This window comes from Bos mutus, unplaced genomic scaffold (assembly GCF_027580195.1).
Source record: "Bos mutus isolate GX-2022 unplaced genomic scaffold, NWIPB_WYAK_1.1 CTG559, whole genome shotgun sequence".
Taxonomy (NCBI): Eukaryota; Metazoa; Chordata; class Mammalia; order Artiodactyla; family Bovidae; genus Bos; species Bos mutus.
In genome coordinates this window covers 7,007-19,268 of record NW_027220040.1, presented here as the reverse complement: position 1 = coordinate 19,268, position 12,262 = coordinate 7,007, and the positions used below count along the sequence as shown (strand labels likewise).

The following is a 12,262-nucleotide window of genomic DNA, read 5'->3' as shown; positions in this document are numbered from 1 at the left end:
AAAACACTCTATAGATTATATGTATAGTTGAGCTTTCGAACTTACAAATAACATGAAATACCAAAATAGGTTGTTACTTTTCCTTTCTCCACCTCTCTCTCTCTCTCTCTCTCTCTCTCACACACACACACACACACACACAATTGTATGAAAAACAGGTTTTTTTTTAGTGTTAAGACAATTGTATGAAAAACAGGTAATATATTTTTAAATAACGTCTCAATATTCAAACAAAACTATACTTCATGTATTTAAAACAAAAACACATAAATTATGCATTGGTTTCTCTATATTTGATATTATTGAATAATGCTATAATTGAATTTTTTTTTTTTTTTAATGGAGTTTATAACTTTGAAATACTTGCTTCAGACTTACTTAAAGTAGAATTAACTGGGTTTTTTTGACCTCCTACTTTTAGATTTGGGGGGTGATGGTTCAGAATCAGATGTGTTCACAGTAATGGATGCTACTTCCACCAATCCTGGTTGAAGGGGTTCCAGTGATACCTGAATAACAACTTTTGTTTCAGGAGGTAATCCTTCTAGCTGCTTAGGCTTCTTAAACATCTGATGACACTGGGTCTGTGCTCCCTTTTCTCTTTACAAATTAAAAACTGTAGCCGACATTTGGAACACTGTTGAAAACTCTTTTCCCAGTGCCGTCTATAATGACATATGTATAGTGTTGCAGTTTTAAAAATTTGGAGACAAAAGGGGCAAAGTAAATTCTTAATGTTATCATGGTATGCTCTGAAATTTGCATCCACATCTGCAAAGAATGATGATCTGTAACTGCAAACCTGGCATACATAGGGCATTTCACCAGGCTTATGATTGTCTTTCATGTGCTGTAAGAGAATCTGATCTGCCTCAAAGGACAATTCACAGATTTTACAGACTGTGCAGGGCTCCTGGGAAATGTGGACATTTTCAATGTGACACTGCAGCTGAAAAGGAGTAGGAAACTGGCGGTGGCAGTGCTGGCAGGTGGTGTGGTATTTCCAGTTGTCACCTCTTAAGTTCCAAATGGTGCTTCATGTGATTCATAAACTTAACATTTTTTAGAACTTTCAAGCAGCTGTGGCATTTAAAGGCTGTGTGAGTTTTAGGTTCTGGCTGCCCATCTCCTATATGCTGTCCATACTAGAAGTCATGAAGTAACACAATCAGATTGCCTTCTGTGGGATCAGCAATCTTATTTTGACTTGATACACTTGGAAAGTCAGTTTTTGTCAATCCATTTCCCCCTAAAGGACTTACAGGCTTGCAATGAACATTGTCCTTTGGAAAAGCTGTTGGACAAGGTTCTCCACTCTGAACATGGCTTAATGAGGTATGAACACTGTCTGGTGTGCTTTGCTGAGTAGTCACTGTATAAAAAATACCTGAAAGGGACAAAGCTAAAGAATATTCTCCTATAATTCCATCACTGAGTTTAGGCCTTTTGGGACTTGTGCTATTTGTTTCAGAAGTGAAAAGTCGCTTTGATACATGAGGACTTTTATCCATAGCTCCTGCAGAAACTGCTGTTTCAACTGGATGCTGCAATGAACTTGTGAAGGTAATCAAAGGAGAACATAACTCTGAAAAGCTATTTGGCACTATTTGTGGTGAAATATTTTTATAATCCACTTTGGACAAAGGCTCAATAATAATAGAACTATCTGTTGATCTTGATTCAGAGACAGAAACTGGCAAGACAGTCTTTGCTTCTGATGTAGGAGTCACATGACTAACAGGCTGTAATTTCTGAGCATTGTCTTTCCTGAAGTGATCATACCTATTTCTCCTTGAACAAGAACCTGGGGTAACTCTGTTCAGTATGTTTGAAATGATTGGTTTTGAATTTGAGGTCATCCCAACAAAGATCACATCATCATCTTCATTTACATACTCCACTCCAACCAAGATCAGTTCAGCATCTTCATCATCTACTTGTTTGGTTTCTCCCTCGCTTTTCTGTGGTTCTGGCTCTTGTTCTTCTTCACATAACATACATGGTGGTTGCATATTTTAAATACTTTTTTGTTCTTGGAAGGTGTGGCCACAAGTCCCAGTGCTTCCTTTAAATAAACTGCCACCTAGGTATAAATATACTACATATTAGTTAAGTACAGAAAAATGTGCTATTTGGTTATCTCCTTAACTCTAGGGTAGTTATAAACACCCTTATCTTACAGATAAAGGTACTGAGCATCAAAGAGACTAAATGACAGCTGAAAAACCTATGACTACAAGTCTACATGACTCAAGAATCATAGCTTTGATCCATGTTGATTTTAATCTCTTCTAATTAAAAAAAAAAAAAAAAAAACAGAACACCACCACTGATCATTAGGAGAAATCACATGTAAACGACGAGTATTTTTATAACTGTACTATTGTACAGTGTTTAAAAACATGGACTTTAGAGTCAAAGAAGATTAAGCTGGAATTCTAAGTTAATCACACAAAAGCTGCAGCTTTTTGGGCAAATTTATAAGTTTTAAATGTGTTTCTGCACCTTAAAGACAAACATGCTTATTTCTTAGACTTAAGGTTAAGCTCTTTTTAAAAAGTGTCAGCTATTTAATGGCATCTTGTTTTGTAGTAAAATTTGAAAAAAAAAATACTTATCTTAAATGCACATTACAAATGATTCACACATACTAACTTCATAAATGTTAATACAGAAAATAGGTAGCAAATTCAAATATAAAGTATCTATACATAGTTAACAAACAGCATAATTCAATGTCAAGCACTTAACACAGGCCTAGGAAATTGAGAATGAACTCTTTTGATAATTGCACCCCCAAATCCACACTGATATATCCTAAATTTCTCCCTCTAATCCTGACTAAACTTAAATCCAACAATGCTTCATCCTTCATTCCACATGTCTCTTCCCCACATATCAGGCAAAGTCATGCCAGTATTTCTCTAATACCAATATCAGACAGAGACATCACACACACACACACACACACACACACACACACACACACACACACACAACGGATATTCCATATGAATACAGATGCAAGAGTCCTCAACAAAATACTGGCAAACAAAACCTAACAACATATAAAAAAGCTTATATGCCATGATCACGTGGGATTTATGGAGGTATGCAAAGTTGGTTCATTATATGAAAGGACAAAAAAAACATCTGCCTGCAGAAAAAGCATTTCCCTGAATCTAGCACCTTTTCATAATAGGGGTTAAAGTAAAACACTTAATAACTAAGAACAGAAGAGAACTTTCTCAAAGGGTACCTGTAAAAGACCCACAGCTAACATCATACTTAATAATGAAACACTGAAAGCTTTCCCTATAAGATTGGGAACAACACAAGGAAGTCTATTCCACACTTTGGTTCAATATTATACTGGCAGTTCTTTACCAGAGCAATCAGGTAAGAAAAAGGAATTGTTGTTGTTGCTTAAAAAAAAAAAAAAAAAAAAAAAAAAACAGCCTTCAGAATGGAAAGGAAAAAGTCAAAGTATATTGGAGATACCATACTTTTATATATAGAAAATCCCAAAGAAACCACAGGTATTAGATTTAATAAAAAGCTTGAAGAATACAAGATAAATATTTTAAAAATCAATCACATTTCTATACAGTAGCAACAAATGTTCTGAAAATGAAGTCAAGTAAACACTTGACTCTACATTAGCATTAAAAAGAATACTTAGGATGTCAGAAAGAGAAAGACAAATATCATATGGTATCACTTACATGTGGACTCTAAACTATGACACAAATGAACTTATCTGTGAAACAGAAACAGACTCACAGACATAGAGAGCAGACTATGTGATTACCAAGAGAGGAAGGGTGGGGGAGGCATAGACTGGGAGCTGGTGACTAGCAGATGCAAACTATAATGTTAATATATAGAATACATTAAAAAAGATCCTACTGTGTAGCACAAGGAACTATATTCATAATTTGTGATAAACAATAATGGGAAAGGATATGAAAAAAAAATTGTGCATGCATGTGTGTGTGTGTTTACATATGAAGGAAAGGAAAGGTAAAAGGAAGGAAAGGAAAGGACAACTCTTGGCAAGTATGTACATAAACTGGATCCTTGTGTGTTAAGGATGGATTTTAAAATGGTGCAACTGCTACAGAAAACAGTATAAAGGCTCCTCAAAAAATTAAAAATAGAACTACCACATGATTCAGCAATTCCACTTCTGAATATAAATTCAAAAGAAGTTAACATGGGGTCTTGAGATATTTGCACAGCCATGCTCAAAGCAGCACTAATCACAACAACTAAGAGGTGGAAGCATCTAAACATCCATCAAATGTGATATATACATATAATGGAACATTATTAAGCCATATAAAGGAAATTCTGCCCCGTGCTACAACATTCATAATCACTTAAGACATCAAGCCAAAGGAAATAAGCCAGTCATAAGAAAGACAAATACTGTATGTTTCCACTTATATGAAATATCTAATATAGTCAAGCAATAGAAAGGAACAAAGTAGAATGATGGAGTCCAGGGTCTAGGGAAACAGGGAAGAAAAGAGGAGTTGTTGTTTAATGGGACAGGTGATGGGTACAGAGTTTCAACTTTGCAAGATGAAAAGGTGTAGAGATCTTTTTCATAGCAATGTGATAAGGAATTCCATGGTAGTTCAGAGGTTAGGACTTCAAACTTTCCTATCAGGGGCCTGGGTATGATTCTCAACCAGGAAACTGTCATTCAAGCTGCATAGCACAGCTAAAACAATGACAACAACAACAAAACAACACTGTGACTGTGTGTGTGTGTGTGTGTGTGTGTTGTGTGAGTTGCTTAGTCGTGTACGACTCTTTGTGTCCCCATGGACTGTAGCCCACGAGGCTCCTTTGTCCATGGGATTCTCCAGGCAAGAATACTGGAGTGGTTTGCCATTTCTTTCTCCAAAAAGGCTGAAGAAATTGTGTGAAATACTTAGCATGTAAAAATGGTTAAAATGGTAAAAATTTTAGATGTTTTTTTCACAACAATTAAAAAAAAAACTAACAACCAGGAAAAGAATTTGAATAGACTTTTCACCAAATATTATATACAAATGGCCAACAATCACAAAAAAATACTGCTTAACATGATTGAAAGTGAAAGAAAGTGAAGTCACTCAGTCGTGTCCGACTCTTTGAGACCCCATGGACTGTAGCCTATCAGGCTCCTCCATCCATGGGATTTTCCAGGCAAGAATGCTGGAGTGGATTGTCATTTCCTTCTCCAGAGGATCTTCCCAACCAGGAATCGAACCCAGGTCTCCTGCATTGCAGGCAGACACCTTACCTTCTGAGCCACCAAGGAAGCCCGTAACAAAATGTAAATCAGTCTCAGTGAGATATTACTTCACACCTATTTGGTTGCTGTTGCTGCTGCTGCTAAGTCGCTTCAGTTGTGTCTGACTCTGTGCGACCCCATAGATGGCAGCCCACCAGGCTCCCCATCCTGGGATTCTCCAGGTAAGAACACTGGAGTGGGTTGTCATTTCCTTCTCCAATGCATGAAAGTGAAAAGTGAAAGTGAAGTCGCTCAGCCGTGTCCGACTCTTTGGGACCCCATGGACTGTAGCCCACCAGGCTACTCCATCCATGGGATTTCCCAGGCAAGAGTACTGGAGTGAGGTGCCATTGCCTTCTCCTACCATTAGGTTGGCTGTAATCAAAAAGAGGAATAATAACAAGTGCTGCAGAGGATGTGGAGAAAAGGAATCTTCATATATTGTTGATGTAATTGCTGTAAAATGGTACAACTACTTTGGAAAAGTGGTTTGTCAGTACCTCAAAAATTAACATAGAGTAGCCATATGATCCAGAAATTTCACTCTTTTGAATATATCCATAAAAACTGAAAATGTTAAGTCCATGCAAAAACAGTGTTCACAGCAACATTACTCACAATAGCCACAAAGAATACACCATCCACATATTATCCATTAGTTGATGAATGGATAAATAAATGGTGGTATATGCTCACAATGGACTACAGGTAAGCCACATACCATATTGATATACCATATTCAGCCATAAAAAAAATGCACTGCTATACAGCCATGAAGTGGATGAATCTTGAAAATACACAAACTAGGGGACTTCCCTGGAGATCCAGTGTTTAAGACTCTGCACAGGTTCCATCCCTGGGCTGGGAACTAAGATCCCACATGCCACATAGCTAAAGAAATAAATATTTGAAAAGAAAACATGGCATCTGAATAAAGCCAGACACAAAGGTCACACATTGTATCTGGGAGAACTGTAGGTAGAAGAGAAGCAGGAAAGAGAAGCATTCTGTAATCCAAATGAAACATTTTTTTTTTCCAGGGAGGAGGAAATGAACTGCTCTAATAAAGGCTGCCAATAAATTAAATAAAATAACAACCTCAGGCTCTACTACAAAGCCACAGTCATCAAGACAGTATGGTACTGGCACAGAGACAGAAATATAGATCAATGGAAAAAAAAAACTCAGAGATAAACCCACACACCTATGGACACCCTATCTTTGACAAAGGAGGCAAGAATATACAATGGAGAAAAGACAATCTCTTTAACAAGTGGTGCTGGAAAACTTGTCAACCACTTGTAAAAGAGTGAAACCAGAACACTTTTTGGAGAAAGCAATGGCACCCGATTGCAGTACTCTCTGCAGTCCAATGGGTCACTAAGTGTCAGGCATGACTGAGTGACTTCACTTTCACTTTTCACTTTAATGCATTGGAGAAGAAAATGGCAACCGACTCCAGTGTTCTTGCCTGGAGAATCCCAGGGACTGTGGAGCTTGGTGGGCTGCCGTCTATGGGGTCGCACAGAGTCAGACACGACTGAAGTGACTTAGCAGCAGTAGCAGAACACTTTTTAACACCACACACAAAGATAAATTCAAAATGGATTAAAGATCTAAACATAAGACCAGAAACTATAAAACTCTTAGAGGAGAACATAGGCAAAACACTCTCCGACATACATCACAGCAAGATCCTCTATGATCCACCTCCCAGAACACTGGAAATAAAAGCAAAAATAAACAAATGGGATATAATTAAAATTAAAACCTTCTGCACCACAAAGGAACTATTAGCAAGGTGAAAAGACAGCATTCAGAATGGGAGAAAATAATAGCAAATGAAGCAATTGAAAAACAGCTAATCTCAAAAATACACAAGCAAATCCTGCAGCTCAATTCCAGAAAAATAAATGACCCAATCAAAAAATGGACCAAGGAGGAGGAGCTAAGATGGCAGAGGAGTAGGACGGGGAGAACACCTTCTCCCTCACAAATTCATCAAAAGAGCATTTAAACGCCGAGTAAATTCCACAAAACAACTTCTGAGAGCCGGCAGAGGACATCAGGCACCCAGAAAAGCAACCCAAGTCTTCGAAAGGAGAGAGAAGAAATAGAGCTCCACTCACCAGAACACCGACACAAGCTTCCCTAACCAAGAAACCTTGACAAGCCACCTGTACAAACCCACACAGAGCGAGGAAATGCCACAATAAAGAGAACTCCACAAACTGCCAGAATACAGAAAGGACACCCCAAACTCAGCAATTTAAACAAGATGAAGAGACAGAGGAATACCCAGCAGATAAAGGAACAGGATAAAAGCCCACCAAACTAAACTAAAGAGGAAGAGATAGGGAATCTACCTGATAAAGAATTCCGAATAATGATAGTGAAATTGATCCAAAATCTTGAAATCAAAGTGGAATCACAGATAAATAGCTTGGAGACTAAGATCGAGAAGATGCAAGAAAGGTTTAACAAGGACCTAGAAGAAATAAAAGAGAGTCAATATAAAATGAATAATGCAATAAAATGAAATTAAAAACACTCTGGAGGCAACAAATAGTAGAATAACAGAGGCAGAACATAGGATTAGTGAATTAGAAGATAGAATGGTAGAAATAAATGAATCAGAGAGGATAAAAGAAAAACAAATTAAAAGAAATGAGGACAATCTCAGAGACCTCCAGGACAATATTAAACGCTACAACATTCAAATCATAGGGTCCCAGAAGAAAAAGACAAAAAGAAAGACCATGAGAAAATACTTGAGGAGATAATAGTTGAAAACTTCCCTAAAATGGGGAAGGAAATAATCACCCAAGCCCAAGAAACCCAGAGAGTCCCAAACAGGATAAACCCAAGGCAAAACACTCCAAGACACATATTAATCAAATTAACAAAGATCAAACACAAAGAATAAATATTAAAAGCAGCAAGGGAAAAACAACAAATAACACACAAGGGAATTCCCATTAGGATAACAGCTGATCTTTCAATAGAAACTCTTCAAGCCAGGAGGGAACGGCAAGACATACCTCAAGTGATGAAAGAAAATAACCTACAGCCCAGATTATTGTACCCAGCAAGGATCTCATTCAAATATGAAGGAGAAATCAAAAGCTTCTCAGACAAGCAAAAGTTGAGAGAATTCAGCACCACCAAACCAGCTCTCCAACAAATACTAAAGGATATTCTCTAGACAGGAAACACAAAAACAGTGTATAAACTCGAACCCAAAACAATAAAGTAAATGGCAACGGGATCATACTTATCAGTAATTACCTTAAACGTAAATGGGTTGAATGCCCCAACCAAAAGACAAAGACTGGCTGAATGGATACAAAAACATATGTTGTCTACAAGAGACCCACCTCAAAACAGGGGACACATACAGACTGAAAGTGAAGGGCTGGAAAAAGATTTTCCATGCAAATAGGGACCAAAAGAAAGCAGGAGTAGCAATACTTATATCAGATAAAATAGACTTTAAAACAAAAGCTGTGAAAAGAGACAAAGATGGTCACTACCTAATGATCAAAGGATCAATCCAAGAAGAAGATATAACAATTATAAATATATATGCACCCAACACAGGAGCACCGCAATATGTAAGACAAATGCTAACAAGTATAAAAGGAGAAATTAACAATAACACAATAATAGTGGGAGACTTTAATACTCCACTCACACCTATGGATAGATCAACTAAACAGAAAATTAACAAGGAAACACAAATGTTAAACGATACAATAGACCAGTTAGACCTAATTGATATCTATAGGACATTTCATCCCAAAACAATGAATTACACCTTTTTCTCAAGCGCACATGGAACCTTCTCCAGGATAGATCACATCCTGGGCCATAAATCTAGCTTTGGTAAATTCAAAAAAATAGAAATCATTCCAAGCATCTTTTCTGACCACAATGCAGTAAGATTAGATCTCAATTACAGGAGAAAAACCATTAAAAATTCCAACATATGGAGGCTGAACAACACCCTGCTGAATAACCAACAAATCACAGAAGAAATAAAAAAAGAAATCAAAATTTGCATAGAAACTAATGAAAATGAAAACACAACAACTCAAAACCTGTGGGACACTTTAAAAAGCAGTCCTAAGGGGAAAGTTCATAGCAATACAGGCATACCTAAAGAAACAAGAAAAAAGTCAAATAAATAACCTAACTCTACACCTAAAGCAACTAGAAAAGGAAGAAATGAAGAACCCCAGGGTTAGTAGAAGGAAAGAAATCTTAAAATTAGAGCAGAAATAAATGCAAAAGAAACAAAAGAGACCATAGCAAAATCAACAAAGCCAAAAGCTGGTTCTTTGAAAGGATAAATAAAATTGACAAACCATTAGCCAGACTCATCAAGAAACAATGGGAGAAAAATCAAATCAATAAAATTAGAAATGAAAATGGAGAGATCACAACAGACAACACAGAAATACAATGGATCATAAGAGACTACTATCAACAATTATATGCCAATAAAATGGACAACGAGGAAGAAATGGACAAATTCTTAGAAAAGTACAACTTTCCAAAACTCGACCAGGAAGAAATAGAAAATCTTAACAGACCCATCACAAGCACGGAAATTGAAACTGTAATCAAAAATCTTCCAGCAAACAAAAGCCCAGGTCCAGATGGCTTCACAGCTGAATCCTACAAAAATTTAGAGAAGAGCTAACACCTATCCTGCTCAAACTCTTCCAGAAAATTGCAGAGGAAGGTAAACTTCCAAACTCATTCTATGAGGCCACCATCACCCTAATACCAAAACCTGACAAAGATCCCACAAAAAAAGAAAACTACAGGCCAATATCACTGATGAACATAGATGCAAAAATCCTTAACAAAATTCTCGCAATCAGAATCCAACAACACATTAAAAGATCATACACCATGACCAAGTGGGCTTTATCCCAAGGATGCAAGGATTCTTCAATATCCGCAAATCAATCAATGTAATACACCACATTAACAAATTGAAAAACAAAAACCATATGATTATCTCAATAGATGCAGAGAAAAGCCTTTGACAAAATTCAACATCCATTTATGATAAGAACTCTCCAGAAAGCAGGAATAGAAGGAACATACCTCAACATAATAAAAGCTATATATGACAAACCCACAGCAAACATTATCCTCAATGGTGAAAAATAGAAAGCATTTCCTCTAAAGTCAGGAACAAGAAAAGGGTGCCCACTTTCACCATTACTATCCAACATAGTTTTGGAAGTTCTGGCCACAGCAATCAGAGCAGAAAAAGAAATAAAAGGAATCCAAATTGGAAAAGAAGAAGTAAAACTCTCACTGTTTGCAGATGACATGATCCTTTACATAGAAAACCCTAAAGACTCCACCAGAAAACAACTAGAACTAATCAATGATTATAGTAAAGTTGCAGGATATAAAATCAACACACAAAAATCCCTTGCATTCCTATACGCTAATAATGAGAAAACTGAAAGAGAAATTAAGGAAACAATTCCATTCACCATTGCAACAGAAAGAATAAAATACTTAGGAATATATCTACCTAAAGAAATTAAAGACCTATATATAGAAAACTATAAAACACTGGTGAAAGAAATCAAAAAGGACACTAATAGATGGAGAAATATACCATGTTCATGGATTGGAAGAATCAATATAGTGAAAATAAGTATACTACCCAAAGCAATTTATAGACTCAATGCAATCCCTATCAAGCTACCAACGGTATTCTTCACAGAGCTAGAACAAATAATTTCACAATTTGTATGGAAATACAAAAAACCTCGAATAGCCAAAGCGATCTTGAGAAAGAAGAATGGAACTGGAGGAATCAACTTACCTGACTTCAGGCTCTATTACAAAGCCATAATTATCAAGACAGTATGGTACCGGCACAAAGACAGAAATATTGATCAATGGAACAAAATAGAAAGTCCAGAGATAAATACACGCACCTATGGACACCTCATCTTCGACAAAGGAAGCAAGAATATACAATGGATTAAAGACAATCTCTTTAACAAGTGGTGCTAGGAAAACTGGTCAACCACTTGTAAAAGAATGAAACTAGAACACTTTCTAACACCTTACACAAAAATAAACTCAAAATGGATTAAAGATCTAAACGTAAGACCAGAAACTATAAAACTCCTAGAGGAGAACATAGGCAAAACACTCTCCGACGTACATCATAGCAGGATCCTCTATGACCCACCTCCCAGAATATTGGAAATAAAAGCAAAAATAAACAAATGGGACCTAATTAAACTTAAAAGCTTCTGCACAACAAAGGAAACTATTAGCAAGGTGAAAAGGCAGCCTTCAGAATGGGAGAAAATAATAGCAAATGAAGCAACTGATAAACAACTAATCTCAAACATATACAAGCAACTCCTACAGCTCAACTCCGGAAAAATAAATGACTCAATCAAAAAATGGGCCAAAGATCTAAATAGACATTTCTCCAAAGAAGACATACAGATGGCTAACAAACACATGAAAAGATGCTCAACATCACTCATTATCAAAGAAATGCAAATCAAAACCACTGTGAGGTACCATTTCACGCCAGTCAGAATGGCTGCGATCCAAAAGTCTACAAGCAATAAATGCTGGAGAGGGTGTGGAGAAAAGGGAACCCTCTTACACTATTGGTGGGAATGCAAACTAGTACAGCCACTATGGAGAACAGTGTGGAGATTCCTTAAACAACTGGAAATAGAACTGCCTTATGATCCAGCAATCCCACTGCTGGGCATACACACTGAGGTAACCAGAAGGGAAAGAGACACGTGTACCCCAATGTTCATCGCAGCACTGTTTCTAATAGCCAGGACATGGAAGCAACCTAGATGCCCATCAGCAGATGAATGGATAAGAAAGCTGTGGTACATATACACAATGGAGTATTACTCAGCCATTAAAAAGAATACATTTGAATCAGTTCTAATGAGATGG

The 12,262-nt window shown here is 36.9% G+C and overlaps 1 pseudogene; it reads right to left on the bottom strand.

The window, feature by feature from the left end:
- Positions 1 to 361: 361 nt before the first annotated feature.
- LOC138987059 (zinc finger protein 280B-like) lies at positions 362 to 1,997 on the bottom strand (annotated as a pseudogene).
- Positions 1,998 to 12,262: the final 10,265 nt, after the last annotated feature.